General features: G+C 29.5%; 1 long non-coding RNA gene across 1 annotated transcript; it reads left to right on the top strand.

Annotated features, from left to right (window-relative positions):
• Positions 1–4,542: 4,542 nt before the first annotated feature.
• On the top strand, positions 4,543–7,796 carry LOC107843010. Its single transcript, XR_001666240.2, has 2 exons — positions 4,543–5,176; positions 7,424–7,796. It is a non-coding gene; the product is annotated as an uncharacterized LOC107843010 (long non-coding RNA).
• The last annotated feature ends 10,823 nt before the right edge of the window (positions 7,797–18,619 follow it).

Raw genomic sequence — 18,619 nt, forward strand, 5'->3', positions numbered from 1 at the left:
AGGATCTAAATTCTACGTTAATTTAAGTATGCTGAGGTAGAAATATTTGTCAAGTGACATGAAAGGATGCATCTTGATAAGCATAACATTTATTTGATTTGCAGTCCAGACACTTGAAGATGTCACACATATTGGATATTGTCACTTGACAAATAATCTATAAAAAATTCTAAAGGATTTAAAATGCCTAAAGCATGTAAAGTTTCTGAAAAACTTGTTTATTATCCTTATAAAGGATAAATTAATGGTTTAAATATTATTGAAACTCTTTGAGAGTTTTCAAAAGTAATAGATTATTTGCTGAAATGAGAATTATGAAATACCATATCTTAGTGTTATTGATGCACAACACTAATGTATCTTGCAAATACTATAAGTCTTGATGTAGCTTTTTCAGTCAATTTGTTAGCAAGATATATTTTTGCTCCTACTAGGAGACATCAAAATGAGATAAAATACATGAGCTTATTTTATTCTAAAGATTGTAGTCCTGGTCTTATTGGTCATGCTGATATTGGGTACTTATCTAATTCGCATAAAGTTCGGTCTCAAATAGGCTATGTGTTTACATGTGGGAATACTGTCATATCTTGGAGATATATAAAACAGTCTATCTAGCACTTCATCGAAACATGTTGATATAATAACTATTCATGAAGCAAGCTGAGAATGTGTATGGTTGAGTTCCATGATACATCTCATTTGAGAAAAATATTATTTGAAATATGACAATGTACCCACAATTTTATACAGAGATAATACAACATGCATAACACATCTTAAGGGAAGATTCATAAAAGGAGATAGAACGAAGCACATTTTGCTAAAGTTTTTCTATACACACAAGTTCCAAAAAAATGATGATATTAACGTACAACAGATTCTTCCAAGTGACAATGTGACTGATTTATTCACCAAGTATCTTCCAACTACAACTTTCAAGAAGATGATGCACAAGATCGGGATGCAAAGGTTCAAGGATGTTCTCATTAGGGTGAGTTAATACGCGTTGTACTCTTTTTTCCTTGCGAGGTTTTGTCCTAATGGATTTTTCTTGTAAGGTTTTTAATGAGGCAGCCTATATGCATATTATTAGAGATGTGTACTCTTTTTCCTTCACTAGATTTTTTTTCTACTGGATTTTTTCTAGTAAGGTTTTAACGAGGCACATTATCTATCAATTAAACATTCAAGGAAGAGTGTTATAAATATATTACTATATATAGTGAATGCCTACTTTACAATATATAGTGAATGTATACTTTACCATATATTAGTGAATGTATACTGTACATATATAGTGAGTGTTAATTTATGAAAAAGTTAGAAACCCCAAGGTTAGTTTTCCCCTATAAATAAAGGGGGTTTCTTCATTGTAATTGACTCTATCAAGAGAATCCCTCAAGATTGAGAAATAAGAATTAGTCTCTATTCTCTCTATTTTTCTTCTTCTTTATTTTATATTTCATAACAATGTATTTATTTTGAATTTAGTGAGTTTAACTATTAGATAAGTCTGAGTAGATACTCTCTTTTTCTCTTCCAACTTTTTGCTTGTTGTTGGTCGTTTGGATTGTGTGGTCAGGGAGATTTCACTTGTACATGTAGAGCATTGCGGTTAGAAAATTATTTATTTGAGAATTATTTTTTTTAAATAATGTTTTAAAAAAAAAGTAATTTGTATTTAGTAAATTTATTTGAAAAATGTGTTTGATAAACAAATTGTGTTTGAATAATTTTTTTCAAGAAGTATTTTTTTAAAGACAATGGACCAAATATGACATGTATTAATAGACTTTTACTGTTAAAATCAATTTATATAGAACATTTATTTTAAATATCTATTATAATATTTTTAATTATAATTTTATTTTTATCTAATTAAAAAGTTCGTACTTTAAAATTTCAATCAATATTTATATACATAAATTTATTAAAAATATTAAATACTTATATATTGCTTAAATAATTTAAATATTATTAATATCATCAAACAAAAATGAATAAGCAATCATCATATTCGTATGTGTACAATACACGGTAATAAATATGTCATTTTCTATTAATTAGTTATTTAAAATAAAATATATTTTTTTACAAATACTGTTAAAATACCATTTCATTTTGTAACATAATTCATTTGTAATTTGTTATCATTAATAATAAAAATAAAAAGTTATATATTCTTCGATCATTATCATCAATGATATTTTCAAATTTATTTAAACCAAATGAGTGAAAATGAAATAATAATAATATATAAATCATAAAATAAAATAAGGAATTATGATGTAAATATGAAGTATAAAGTTTTAAAATTGGACTTATAAGATATGTTAATTAATTAATAACGGATATATATGTGTTTGAGAGAGAGAAAGTGTGTGAGTGATAGGGATATTTGTGGTATAAAAAAAATAAATTTTTGCTTCTGTTTTTTTTGAAAAGCAGAAATTTTCTGCTTCTTCCCAGAAACAGTAAAACTACTTTTGTTTTTTTTTAAAAGCACTTTTGAAAGTTTACCAAACACTATTTTTTAAAAAATATTTTTTTTTCTCAAAATAAGTGCTTATTTTGGGAAATAAGCAATCCCAAACAGGCACATAGTCGAGATTTCATGAATAGGTTTTTTTTTACTCTATTTGTATTAAGGGTCGTTTGGTAGAAGGACATTAAAAAAATAATGTTTGTATTAGCTTTGTGTATTACTAATATCCTGTTTCTTATATTTTTGTATGTTATATATTATTAATACATGTATTAGTTATACATAGATATTCATTGTAGTGGTAATGCAATGGATTATAATATATGCATTAGTGTGGTTAAAGTCAAAATTATTCTTCAAAATCTTTTTCATATTCTTTTCACCATATTTATGATGTATATTTTTTAAAAGATTTTTTTTAAAAAAATAAAAATTATGTCATGTTATTTTAAATACATTAAATTAAACATTGCATAAGAAAAAAACATGCATAACTAATAATATATTTGAAATAACTAAAAAAGCAAACGACCCCTTAATTTATTTGGCATTTTTCGCTTTTCAAGGATTAAATAGTTTAAGTTTGACCGTGAATTTATTCACGAGATCTTCAAGGTTCTTTTTAAAAAATATATATATATTTAAAAACTATGTAAAAAGTAGTATAAGTCATAATAATTGACAAATTAAAATATTTTAAAATATAACAAAAAAATACAGTCAAAGATAAAGTTATTTGAATCTCAAATTTGAAAAATGCCTCATAAATTAATATGAAGGGAGTATTATTTTTATTCGATGTTTAATATTTGTATTTGAATTCAATTAAATTTGAATCATCATTAGAAAAAAGCATCAAGTAAAAGTTTTAACTTTTTTTTTTACTTCTAGCTTTCATCATTTTTACTTTCGTAATAACTCGATCTTACAATTTTAAAATATAAATAAGAAACTTACCATCCGAGCAACTTTCTCATGTTTCTTCTGCATGTAAATAAGGAAAAAGGGTCAAAAATACCCCTCTACTTTGATAAATTGGTTAACTTTGCCCTTCGTTATATTATGGGGTTAAATATACCCCTGCCGTAAGCAAAGTTATTAAAAATACTCCTCCTTTAACACTTTTTCACCATGGCAAGATGAGAGCCACGTGGCATGATAGTTGGGTGAAGTGGATCCCATGTGGCATGCCACCTCAGCATAAGTTTTGTTGTTACTTCATATTTTATTAATAATTTATTTTGTATGTTGAAACCTAATTTTTGCCCCTCCACGTTTCAAATTAGTTCTTGAATTTCTCAATTTTAAATAGTTTTAAAATATTTATTTTAAGTTATTTTGAAATAAATTTCAACCCTACCTTCTGAATTTAGGTGAAATTAATATATATTAGTGTTAATTATACATGATTATATGATTACCAGTTAAAGAAAATGCTTTAAAATTTATGCAGAGTAAAAAGCTTGATTAAATTGCAAATATTCTACTTTTCTCAAGATCGATTGAAAATACGGAATTGATGACATAATTAGTTTATTAATTTTTATTTATTATTATTAAAAAAAGAAATAAAATAAAATTGTGTTTCATTAAATATTTATTTTAAAATTATTTAATTTGAGAAATTTGTTAAACTAATTAAAAGATAATTTCGTCTCGACTTTATCCGAATTTATTCAATTATGACTATTTCATTAGTATAAAATAAGTATAAATAACATAAATACCAATCATTTTGGAAGTAACTACACTTTCTTCCACTTTTTTAATTAATTTACTTTCTCTCCCCATTAATATACATAACATAGCCTACATATACATAACATTCTCTGTATATGTTGGAATTTTTATAATATATTTAGCGAGTTGAGATTTTTTGTAATATTGAAAACATAAATTGTGCATTTGTGTAATTTTTAGATAAAATAAACTTGTATAAATAACATAAATACCAACTCTTTTGGACGTAATTACACTCTCTCCCACATTTTTAATTACTTTACTCTCTCTCCCCATTAATATAAAATAAACTTTCCTATTCCTTTTTGGGCCCATTTCCCCTTTTTATTTTCCAACAAATGCCCCTGCCAGGCTCACATTTCAGCCACCAGCCCACTCCATTTCAGCCCAATTACCTGCACCAGCCCAACATCATAACAACCAACCCGGCCCAGCTCCAAATCCATTCCCCTTACAGTCCCAAATACCCCATAACCCTTTCCCTGATCCGATATCCACTTCAGTTTCAGCTAAAAACGACGACACCCAGCAAATTCAACAACAAACAACGCAAAACAGCCGACACAACGACTTCAACGCCAACAACTCAAAATTTCAACAACAGCTTTCAGCGTCAACATCAACATCAACAGGAAAACCAGCAAACCTTATCCCAAATTTTTTGAAATTCACTTCTCAACTTGTTTCCCTTTTTTACCTTTTCGAAAAAGAACCCAAAATTCTTCTATAAATACCATGTATGTCGAGTGAAGAGGGAGACGATTGTTGGGGAAAAATTTAAGGATTCGGGAGGCTCATGCTTCTAATCCGGAACCAAAAATCCTACAAGAAACAGACTAAAAAAAACTCCATTCCGACAAAAAAATTAAACTCCGAAGGGTCGAAATTTAAACTCTGCTGGAAGTTCGTCGTAAAAGCTCGTCGTCCCAGTGAGCTGCTCCGAAACAGGTAACTTCCTTGTTTCCTTTTATTTTTCATGAGTTCCTGTTTTCGTTTGGTATTTTTAGTGCTTGAACTTCGTTTCTTTTCTGTTTTTGTTTGGTATTTGTAGTGCTTAAATTTCGTTTCTTGAAGTATTTTTGGATCCCATGTTTGTTTATGATGTTGTTTCTACTTCCAGTTGTTGGTAGTGTCTAGGTTCCTTTCCCATCGATTATTGCTTTGTTGTTTGTAGTCAAATCTAACGATTAGCGTAAGAGTAGTTTTCTTTCCTTTTTAATGTTGAGCATTTTTCTCTGGGTTTTGGTATTCTCCTTGCTGTTACAAATTAGCTTAAAAGGTTAAAGATTTATTTCTGATTGCTTCCTTCGTCCTCCAAAGTTTCTGCCGGCTGTTTGCTTAAGTTGGTGTTTGCATCATTTTGATCGAATGCCTCTATTATGTGTGAGGGTCATCTTCTTTGGCTCAGATCTAGAATAATTATTCACACGTGAAACTTGGGAAAGTGAATTCATATTTATCAACTTTTCACTTAAACGGTCACACATTCGGAAAGCATGAAGACTATTGATTAGTTAGTGAATGTTTGCAATTTGATTAACCGAAAACACAATTTTTTGCAAAGATGATGTGAAGCTCGGCAAAGGCCGTGAAAGGTTTTGTCATTACAACAATTTCGCATAGTTGTGATTTTTCTTTCTCCATCCCTCTTTTTTTCATATGGACTCTATAATTTGAGTATGTTTTTTTTTATCCCTTTTCTTGAAATTTTAATTAATTGCTGGAACAAATTAAACTTGAGCCTTTTAATGCTTTGTTTTTTTTTCTTGAATTCTGATTGATGTTCAGACACGTGAGGTTATTTATTTGACTAATTTATCGCAAGGGAAAAGGATACTCTATGACCTTTTTAAAAATTAATAGCCCAAGTTTGGATATTTGGACATATAATGTCCGGTCGGTAAACAAATGTCATTTTATGGTCATTTCCTAATCTTTCCCAATTTGGATCATTTTGGTCCACGTAGTTCATATACAGCCCATATACAATACTGATACAATCTATACACAATACTGATACAATATTTAACTTGGACAATCCGGCCCTAATAAAAATATTTCAATTTTCTTTTGCTATAAAATTTTTAATTGATTAAATATTCTGCTTTTTTTTTATTCTTTAGAAATAATAATTAAATTATATAAAAACGATATAATTATTAAATAGAATATGTATCTATATAAGATATATGTATAGAAATTGTATAATTCTATCAAATATGTATATGTACAATATATATATATAGAAAGTGTATAAAAATTATATAATTGTTGTATAGAACGTTAAAACAATGTACAATTATTATATAAATTATGTATCAAAACTGTATAATTTTAGTATAGAATATTTATATGTATAAGATTTGTATAAAAACTGTATAGAAGGTGTGTAGAAACAGTATAGAACAAGCCAATAAATTGAAATGGCTAGAAAATGAAATTTAAATTCCATGATAATTTTCATGGAAATAGTTTAATTAGAAATGTTGTTTCTGTCTTTCCCTATCGTAAAGGGTTAAAACCCATCCCCTTATCGTAAAGGGTTAAAACCCAACTTGTTTGACAGCTAGTTGAACAATCTATAGTATAGTCCGTTCTTTTTTAACCACGTGTGGTGATAAATTGAGATTTTATTCCATTTTTTGCAATGACTATTTGTTGTGTATATCAAGTTGGGACTTATATTCCTTTGTGGGTTTTAAATCAAGTACCTCCCTATTTTTGGATCAAATATTGAACTGCTTTCAAATAGTTTAATCTATGACTTCATTTCGACTAGTTTAAATGTATAGTTTAAGTATTAGGCGAAACTTCACTTTGTTGGTCGCTTTCCTTCTTTCGTTAGAAATAATAATAATAATAAATAATAGTAATAATAATGTCTTCCTAAATATCTCTTCATGCTCTGGGGTGTTAGTATTTTTATTTGTGTGAAAGTTTGTTAAAATTTCAGAATTTTTGGCTTTTCTTTTCTAAAAATGGTTGGATATGCATGCGTTCTTGCACTTTTTTCTTCCTTTTCCTGGAAAATTCATTGAACTATTGGAAATCATTTCAAGTTAAATTTTATTTCATATATAAATACGTACCTAATCTTTACCTTTTCTATATTTTGCATGAACCCACCTTGAACGAGTCCGATCGGACTCCCCATTCCTTCGCATTCGATGTCCGTCGAGTCTAACCACATTGTAGTCCAAATTTGGACTGATATACACAGGATAGCACACATATACAGGCTGGTATAGGCTGATATACAACGTGTATACACTGGAAGTCTTAGCTGCATACCATCATACAGTGTACAATGAAATATGGACAGGGACTATGCTGATTTCTACGTTGATATACAGTAAATACGTTGAAATATACACAAAAACGCAAGGGTGAAGGGCTGTGATATACAGTCAATATACAGCTGGGTATACACTGCAGAAATGAACCAAAAGTCCATAAAGGATGACCCAAGAGCTGAACAATTTTATTGATGGGCTAACTTAGGGCCCAATTTCAATTCTTGTATTATTTTTGTGGCTAAATAACATAAATCCCAACCTTATTAGAATTATTTACACTCCCTCCCACTTTCTTAATTATTTTACTCTCTCTCGATTCATATACATAACAAGACCGACATATACATAGAAATCTTTGTATATGACAAGACCGATATATACATAACAAGACCGATTCATGCACATAACAAGTATAACAAGACCAACCTATACATAACAAAGCTGATTCATACACATACCAGAGCCGACATACACATAGAAGTTATGTATATGTATTTTTAGAGAAAATGAGATTTTTGTAATGTGTTTGGAGAGATGATATTTTTTGTAATAAGTGAAACTTAAGTTGTGGGTTTGTGTAATTTTTAGTATTTTTGTAGCTTGTATTATTTATTTGTGTTAACTAACTTTTTAATCAATTAACCTAGATAAAACCCTAAAGTGTTGTCATTTTATTTTATCTTAGTTTTCTTTATTTAAGTCATAATTTTTTATTTTTTATTTTCACCTAATTTATATTGTCTAAAACGGATTAAATTAATTCCTTCAATTTTTTCCTTAAAACAAGTCTTTTAAAGATTAAGTATTTTATTTGTTTTGTTCATATAATTAATGGTTTATTTTAGATTAAAGAAATTTTCTCCAAAATCTAAGAAGCTAATTTATTTTGAAAATCAACCTTTTCAAAAGATTAGCGAAGCACTTTTAATCAAATACTCTCTTAATATTTTATCTCTACATAATCAATTTTTTCTATAATAATTAATAATAAGAAAATAATTTCGTAATCTTTTCTTTCTCCACGAAAGGAAAATCATTTTTCTCTTAAATTCGAAGAATCACAACTTAGCTTAATTCAAGTGGAATGTTTTTCCTTAGAATAAATAAATGTCTTTTTAAACGTTTAAATAAATAATTTTTATATTTTTCTATGAAATCGAGTCTTTGCGAAAATTAGTCACATTTAATTAGTCAAGTTAGTTCTTTTGGTAAACCGTTTTAAAAGGCTGCTTCTAAATGCTTTAAAAACCTTCTTAGGGCGTTAATTGAACCCTTACTCAAAATCTCTAGTTTCAAAGATTTATTTCTGTTTTTGGACCTTTGAAACTCTTTTTAAGTTTTCTTGATTTTTCTATAAAAATCTAGTGGTGACTCTGTGAATTTTTCTTAAAATTATTTCAAATCTTTTAAAATAGTTTTAAGAAGGTCAAAATCATTTTCTCGCCAAAAGTAAAATCCCGAAAGGGATAAAACATTGTAAAAAGGAAAACTTATAATATTAAAAAAAAAAAAAAAAATCTCTAAAATTTTAGTTGCCTATTTTGACAATGATATTTTGGCTGTCGTTAATGTCATTGCACTTTGTATTCAGTCTCTAGCGCTTCTTTCTCTGAGTTTTCTTTCCCATGAAAAACTTTCTTCTCCCTAAGGTTTTGTCATCCATTTTGTATCTCATGATTATTAGACCAACTATCCTGTAACTCTTTTCGTGAGGAAATTCAGCAGCGAACAAATTGCTATCTTTCGGGAAAAGATAAAGAGCACATCGTATGGATGCCTAAAAACCTAATTAAGCAGCTGATCTCTTGCAATTCGTGATGTGATTTGCTTATTTCTAATTGTTTAGAATGAAGGTTACCATTGATATGTACCTTTCACCCTTATTAGTAACTGAAATTTTATTGCCGGTGGTGTGACACGGCACCAGTGGCCGAAAAAATTATTTTTCATTAAATTTTTTTTAATATTATAAGCTTTTCTTTTTACAAAATAAATTATTAATAAAATTTGATGTAAAAAAATTATAAGTAAAAAAAATAGACCTTGTGGTGACATGCTACATGGCATCCACCTTACCTAACTGCCATGCCATATGACTCTCATATTGTCATGATGGAAAAGTGTTAAAAAAAGTGTATTTTTGATAATTTTACTAACGATAGAGGTATATTTAACCCCATAGTACTTTCTCCGTCTCAAATTATTCGTCCCAAATTGAGATGACACATTAATTAAGAAAAATAATTAATAACATGACTAGTTTATCATAATACCCCTATTAAATGATGTTTACATTTTAATTTGAATAAAAAATAATTAATGCAAAGGGTAAAACATCAAAAAAAAAATTGTCTCTTTTTGATTAATGAAAAAAGACAAGTAAAATGAGAAATCAAATTAAAAAATTTGGGACGAATAATTTGGGATGGAGAGAGTATAACAAAGAACAAACTTAATCAATTTATCAAAATAGAGAGAAATTTTTGACCCTTTTCCCTATAAATAAACACTTCAAATTTTAGAGGAGAAAATACCCAATTACCCCCTTGAATTATACCCAAAAAGGCTATGACACACCTCAACTTAAAGGGAGTCCTATTACCCCTAGACTAATTAAAAATATAATTTTGACACCCTTAGTGCCTACGTGGCACACACGTGTGCCTATGTGGACATTTCAGTGTGTTGTACCACGTATGTGCCACGTAGGCACTAAGAATGTCAAAATTATACTTTTAATTAGTTTAGGGGTAATAAGACCCTCTTTAAATTGAGATACGTCATAACATTTTGAATATAGTTCAGAGTAATTGGGTATAATCTCAATTTCAGAATAAAGGCAATTCTAGTTAATGCTTTGTGTAATTGTCAAATTAATTGAAGTGGGTTATTCAGTGTCCAAATAAATCAAAGAGACAAATTTAAAAAGGTGAGATCCACACGGTGAAGTGACAGTGACAACGTGGCCAAATCCCAGTTCATTTTGAAGTTTGCCTCCCATGTGTTCGTTTTTTGACTTCAACTTAGTATCACAAAGTTAAAAGTAGAGGATGTTTATTATTCGAATAATTTTTTTTATCTTAATTATATAAAATTTTATTTATTTAAATTAAACTAATTTTGAAATAGAAAAAAATCAACACCTTTTTGATTTCGTGGAATATCATTTATTTTGAATGAAAATAAAAAGTTAAAACACAAATTAGGAGTATTATGAAACGAAGACAAAGATGCATTGAATGTGTCTTCAAAATTAAAGGCAATATTTTTTAGGTTCGTCTGGTTTTGAATTGTTTTGACAAGTATTTTTATAGGAAAATAATTTTATTTAAAAAAAAGTAAATAAGAATGACACTTTTCTATTATAAGTGGCAAAAATATTTTCTTAAATAACATTTTACGATTGTCTTGTCCTAACTCTCAGCACTTCATGCACCCTACCTCCCCGCCCTCACCCTCACCCTCACCGCCATGGTGCTACCCCCAATCACCATCTTCGCTCTACTCCCACCACCACCTTCCCGGACCAACCCCCACCACCTAATTCCTACGATATTCTCTCTTCATAATATATGCTTAGATAATATAAATGCTTTTGAAATAATATTATTCACTTGCTTATCAAGCATGTTAAAATAAATAAGACAATTATTTATTTTTCCAAAAATACATTTTCCGTGGAGCAATAACGTTTGGAAAGTGCTTTAGTCACACATGTAGTAGTGAAGCTATTTTCTATCTCACTTCAGGTTATTTCAATATTAATATTAGGAAAAAGGTCAAATTTACCTTCATATTTTAAAAAATTAGCTAAATATATTTTTCACAATATTTTGAGGTTATATTTGTCCTTGTTGTCATACTTTAGAACCAATTTTACCCCCTACTTTGAAAAATTAACTAAATATATCATTCCTCATAATTTAGAACCAAATTTATCCTCAATATTATACTTCGGAGTTAACTTTATCCTCATCATTGAGAAACTTTTCACATGTATTATTTCATTAATAGAAAAACTCAAATCAATGTCAAATATTCCATTTTAAAATAATAAAACACACCATAATCTAACTCGTCCGACCCGACTCGAGCCACAAGAAAAATACAAACAAATATACTTTTCTTAGTTCCGTTGGTCAAAATTTTCCAACGAAATTAAGCCATTGGATATCTATCAGTGCATAACTCTTGAAAATAAATTTACATTAATGCAAACTCAAACAAATATACCCCTCTCCCAATTCATGGATTTGCATAAGTGCAAAGCTAATGAAAAATGGCTCTTAATGGTCAAATCCAACAGATTAGACATATTGATATTTCTCTGAATGACTAAGTTAAGAGGTTTCCTTATATGTCAACCGTGACATCTCTTCATTCTTATATCTTTATATACAATTTGAATCTAGATAAATTTTTCATCATCTCATTTGCTAAGAAAACTTATCTACTAATCATAGAATCTAGATGCACATAGAATTGCATACCAAATTTTGAAAGTTGAACATAATTAGAATAGAATAGAGCTTGTAGTAGATATTTTCTCTAGTTTCATACTTCTGTCTTATCCCTTTTCATTTTACTTTTTGTTCATTTGTAAACAACCTGCCAGCATTGCACGTTGAAAGAGAAATATATTTGTTCACTGAAAAAATTCAACCAGGAGAACTGAGGGAGGGGTATATTTATTTGTGTATTTTTTGTGAATAGAGGGAGAATTAAATTAAGGTGTGTTTTATTTTTAAAAACTGAGTCACTTAGTTTTGATTTGGACTTTTCTGTTAAAGGAAGAGTACATGTGAAAAATTTCTTACAACGAGGGTAAATTTTGCTCCAAAGTATGACATTGAGAATAAATTTGACCTCAAAGTATGACGAAGGATATATTTAACTAATATTTTAAAGTAGAGAGGTAAGTTTGGCCCCAAAGTATGACGAAAGATATATTTAGTCAATTTTTTAAAATAAAGGGGTAAATTTTATCCCTTTTCCTTAATATTAATATATTGGGTGAAATCTGAATGGGAAAGATGGACGAATCATAAAATGACACATGAAAGAAGCGATAAGTCGGAATGAAGTTATTTTAAAGAAGTCGTCGATAAGGAACAAAGTCGATAAGAAGCCATCTAAATCCGATTGCTACGATGAGAGTCCCATGTAGCTCTGAAACCATGGTACTACTAGGTTACAAACGTAGGTTAATTCCAGTTATTCAAACATTCAACTGTTATGCAAGATTCTATTGATGTGGCGTGGATGAAGTGAAGACTTGCCTTTAGAGTCTTGCATATAAAAATGTATCATTGAAACTTAAAAATAAGTTTTATAGAGTGATGGTTAGACTGATACTGTTGTATAAAGTCGAGTGTTGGCCAATCAAAAGCCTCTTATATTTAGAAGATGCATATTATGGAGAGAAGATGCTAAGATAGATGTATGGGTGACATACTAGGAGTGGTAAGATTAGAAGAAAGGTTATTCGAGATAAGGTGGGAGTGTCCTTCGTGATGGACGAGATGGGGAAAGCGAGATCAAGATGGTTTGGACATGTGAAGAAGAAATTCACAAATGCCTTGGTGAGAAGATGCGAAAGGTTGGATATTGTAGGTACTAGTAGAGTTAGAAGTAGGCCCAATAAGTATAAGGAGATATGATCTATTATATAGAAAATAGTACAGTTTTAGGTTATCGAAGACATGACTTTCGATAGGAAAGCAGGAGATCGCGTATTAAGGTAGAAGGTTAGTACATAGGTAGTGAAATGTTGTCTTGCTTTCCCAGAGTTTATGTTTGTCATTGTACTAGTCGTGTTATTATAATTCTTATTTTGGATATCCATCATGTCGGTTGTTTATTGTACTTCGATTATCACACTATGTTGGTGTAATATACCATAAATTACAATAATTATAGTTGAAAATAAAATGAAAAGATCTCTTCAAGCTAAGACACAAATATCTCGTTCCTTTTAAGGAGATTCAAGCTCACTGCAACATAATCTACACCGATCCAGCAAGATTACTCTTGACATATTACCTCCAGAATACAACAGTCCAACAATGTCTTACAACTCAAATAACTCCGGATTAGTTGAAGAGTTCATGAAACTCTTTCAGCATATAATTACTTTTTTTTGTACATTGAACGTAGTTCGGACGTAGAATATTTTAATTGTCTCAACTCTATCTTTCACTACTATACTATAATACTTTTCTACACTAATCATATTTCTTTTCTTCTACATTAAGGAAGAAATACCATTATTTATAGGTAAAGAATATTCTTCCATGTAATCAATGGATGGAATAAGGGATAGTAATGTGGGTAGCTATATGAGATATATGTTACATGAGTTACGAGAAATTAATAACCATGAAAATTACAAGAACTAATAATCATCTTCTACCACAATTTATACCTAGTAACATATACACTTAATACTTATATTATACAAATCTAATACTTCCTACGTTTTAATTTATGTAGCATAATTTAATCGGTCATGAAATTTAAGAAATAAAAAAAGACTTTATTATTTTTATAATATACTCTTAGTAAGGTCACTTTTAGTATTACGTTTTGATTGACCTTTCTTGTTCAATGGAACTCAATAAGGATAGAATAAAAATTGTGTCATTAAATAATTATCAAATAAAAAAGATAATATTTTTATTGAGACAAATTAAATAATAAATATGCCACATAAATTAAAATAAAGAAAATATCAAAATGCTCATATTCATATTCACATGACCCAACCCACTATTTTATTGTTAATCTCATTCGTTACTATATTTCGTTACTGTTTATTTTTTCTTTTGTATTTGAATTTGCTAACTATATTTTCTTTACTCTTTACTTTTTATTTGTATTTGGATTTGCTAAGCTTGAGCATATCTTTCAGGCTAATAAAAAATCTTTTACTACTCTCTCTTGTTATTTTTATTTGCTGTTATTTCATTTTTTTGAGGTCAATTCAGGGGTGCTTCAGGAGTGACGTTAGTAAAATCTCAGCTTTAGGTCTCCAAAATCTCGAAGGCTTTAAAAATGTTAATTGTTAATTTTATTATTTTTTGACAATATTGATTATAGTAAAAAGAACTATCATCATTCAATAGAAATATTTTGAAACTTTGAATTAAACTACTCAAATTTTCATAATAATAAATAATACGTTTACAATAACATCCAAGATAATATGTTGTAAACATTTGCTTAACGTCTTATTAACTTAAATCAACCCGTACTATTATAAATAATAATATTGCTATGTAAAATATAATACTACCCTAAAAATAATAATTATGAAAAAATACGAAAAATAACATTAATTTTTTACTTATTATATATATATATATATATATATATATATATATATATATATTTTATTTTTTTTTCTTTTAAGGCGTTAGATTAAAATTTGACTTTAGGCTATTAATTTTATTGAGACGTCCTAAAAAAATTAGATATTTGTTGGGAGGACTGATGATCAACATTTTATTCCACGATTCTCTACCCCATATTCTTTCATAACCCACACATCCGTATGAGTCTTCCAAAGATGACAAACTATGCAAAGATCACTTGTCTCTCTCCACCATTCCATATTTTCCATCAACCAAATTTACAGAAATGATCTCACGATATTTCTAACCATAATTCTCACTAAAATTACCACAAATATATATAGCTCAGTGAAACCATTCACAAACACATCCGATTCACTGCATGACAGCGTGTCATCGTAAAAATCATCCGTACATTTTCAATAGTGACTATTTAGACTATATATGTTGACATGAGGTGGAGCATTATTTTTTGAAGTAATATCCACTATCTTGTAATTATTGTAAAATTCCTCATATTTAAAATCATACATCAAAAAAACTTTAGATTTCAATGTACATTTGAAATAATTGCTTGAACTTCTTAATTGATGGATTCCAAAGAAAGTTATGTCGTTCCTCAATGCTAAAACAAATCAAACCATATTTTATCTAGATTTTTATTGAATAACCCAAGTCAATCATACATCAAAAAAGCTTTAGATTTCAATATAGATTTGAAACAATTGCTTGAACTTCCTAATTGATGGATTCCAAAGAAAGTTATGTCATTCCTCAATGTTAAAACAAATCAATCCATTAACTCAATGTACAATATTTTATCTAGATTTTCATTGGATAATCCAAGTCAAATACCTCAGAAAGTGAGTCATAGAGTAAGGAGTGAAGGGGATAGTACTTAAGACTGCTTTTAGGTGTTAGAAATCACAATGGTTCATCTTCATCATCTCACCATCACTCTCACTCCATGAAAATACAAAATGCACATTTGGGCTAATTCACCAACAAATAAGAATATGGGCCAACTAAAGATGAATGATTTCTTTCATTGGTTAGCTTAAAATAGAAGGTTCCTTTATTTTTATTGTTTAGCTTTGAAGAGAATCTTCTTCTTTTTATTTTAATTGTTTAGCTTAGAAGAGAAGGTTTTTTTTCCATTTCATTAGCTTGTATAAATAAATGTGACTAGCAGGGAATATACAGAAAAGAAAATTTCTAAATGTTGTCTCTTGTTTTTACATGGTATCAGAGCAGTAGGTCGTTGCATACAAATCATCTTCTCGATTATCAATTTTCTTCATCTAACCTATCCCTACAATGGCGGATGTAGTCACTACTTCTTCAACATATTTTGATTCTACCACCAGAAATCAACCAGCTATGAATATCATTTATGTTTATTATCTTCACTCTTTAGATTCACCTGGAATGACCTTGGTTAACACTCCATCTGATGGAAAAGGTTATCAAGAATGGAAGAGATCAGTGCTTATAGTACTGTCAGCCAAGAACAATCTTGGTTTTATCACTGATGTTGATGTTTCACTAGAGGCTCAATCTCTAGATCTGTAATCTTGGAGTAGATGCAATGATATGGTAACATCTTGGCTCATTAACTCTCTTTCGAAGAATATTGCTGATAGTAGGATATACTCTAGGACTGCTAAAGATTTATGGATGAGTCTAGAGCATAGATTTAGACAATCTAATGGAGTAAATTATTCCACCTGCAAAAGGAACTAAATAGGTTAGTTCAAGAAAGTAACGACATTGCAGGATATTTCATTAAACTTAAGAGACTCTGGGATAAGCTGAAATCTCTCTAGTCTAATAAGTGCACTTGTGTGTGTAACTGTGAAGGTAAATTAAAGCTAGAAAAGTCTCTTGAGATGAGAAACTTATACAATTTTTTATGGATCTAAATAATGTGTATGCTCAGGCAAGAGGAAACATCTTAATGATGAATCCTCTGCCCAACATAAATGTTGCTTACTCTCCGATTTTACAAGATGAAAATTAGAGAGAAACCTATGTGAGTGGCTTGATCTCAACTGATTCTTCTTCTTTTATGATAAGCAATGTGAATCAAAATAAATTTGGCAAAAAGATCCAGCAAACCCTTGGTGTTATGCCTAATTTTGGAACTAGATCATCCAATTATCCAAGGATGAGTAATCATCAACAATTACCTAAATACACAAGGACAAACCAGCCACAACAAAAATTTAGGGTTAAAAAGAAATATAATTCTAATATGTCCTATGATTTTTGTGGTAAAACTGGGCATGTTGATGATTTTTGTGGTAAGACTAGACATGTTGATGATGATTGCTTCAGGTTACATGATTTCCTGAAAATTTTCTGTTCACAAACAATAGAGGTGGACAGGTTCAGATCAGAGGAAATATTGTTATGACTGGAGAAGAAGGCGACAATGAGCATATGATTAACATGGATTTGATCAATCAACATTTCACCAAAAAATAATTCAAGCATTTCATTCAAATGGCAAAACAGAAATCAATAGAGGGATCATCTATGAGCAAAGGATCTGAGATAAATGCTAATGTAGTTGCTAGTACTATGCTTAAATATATTAGAACTTGTTTTTCAGTCTTTAATTTGGGAACATAGATAATAGACTCCAGTGCTTTTGAGCACATGTGTTACAACTCTAGTTCTTTTCTTTTCATGACAACTCTTAAAATTCCTCTTAACATTAATTTGCCCAACTCTCAGACCATCCTTGTGACTCACATAGGAAGTGTTCTAATTCCTAATAACTTCACATAGCATAATGTTCTTTATGTTCCAAGTTTCAGATACAATCTGCGGCCAGCTCATAAATTTAATGTCCAGTACAATTATACTTTATTTTTCACTTCTAATAGTTGTATCTTGCATGACCCTTTAATGAAGAGGCTTCAAGCTTTTAGTAAAGTAAGAAAGGTCTATACTTGCTTCAAATTATTCCTAAGGTGTCTAGTGGGAACCAAGAGATTTACAAGGATTCTAAAGTCTTTTCTAACTTTGACAGTACTGTTTCTAGTCCCAGTTCAGTTTCACATTATTTTTCAGTTTGTTTCAATGCTAATTCTGATGTAAGGTTATGACATGTAAGACTTGGGCATTTGCCTTATTCATCAATGAAAAATGTCTATTTTCTTACAGTTCCCTATAATTATGATTGTCAATGTGAAATTTGTCCTTTAGCTAGGCAAGCTAGATTACCTTGTTCTATCAATCAAGTTACTTATCAATTCATTTTTTATCTGATTCATGTAGACACTTGGGGTCCCTACAAGTCACCTACTCATACTACAGTAGAGGGACCTGGACGTACTTGCTAGCAACTAAAAGCAATGCATTTTCTGTCATTCAATGTTTCTTAAAAATGGTCGAAAGACAGTGTCACGACCCGAACTAGGGCCTGGCCGTGACGGACATCCCAAACCATAAAGGTCCAGACGTCCTACTCTATCTGGTAGTTATACACAACATTTATATAATAAAATAAAATACAGAATTATGATCTAATACGGAAATATGCTCATACTCTGGATTAAGTTTAACAATAAGGAATGAAATTCGAAAATCACTAACAACATCTGGAACAGTCTTCGAAATCTCTACTACATGAAAATCTGACAACTAACTGAAAACTGGGACAAGGCTCCCAGTAGACCAAAACTGTAATAGATGACATAATCTGAAAGGACAGATATTCTGGAATAGAGAAGGCT

The sequence above is a fragment of the Capsicum annuum genome, chromosome 9 (genome assembly GCF_002878395.1).
Source record: "Capsicum annuum cultivar UCD-10X-F1 chromosome 9, UCD10Xv1.1, whole genome shotgun sequence".
NCBI lineage: Eukaryota > Viridiplantae > Streptophyta > Magnoliopsida > Solanales > Solanaceae > Capsicum > Capsicum annuum.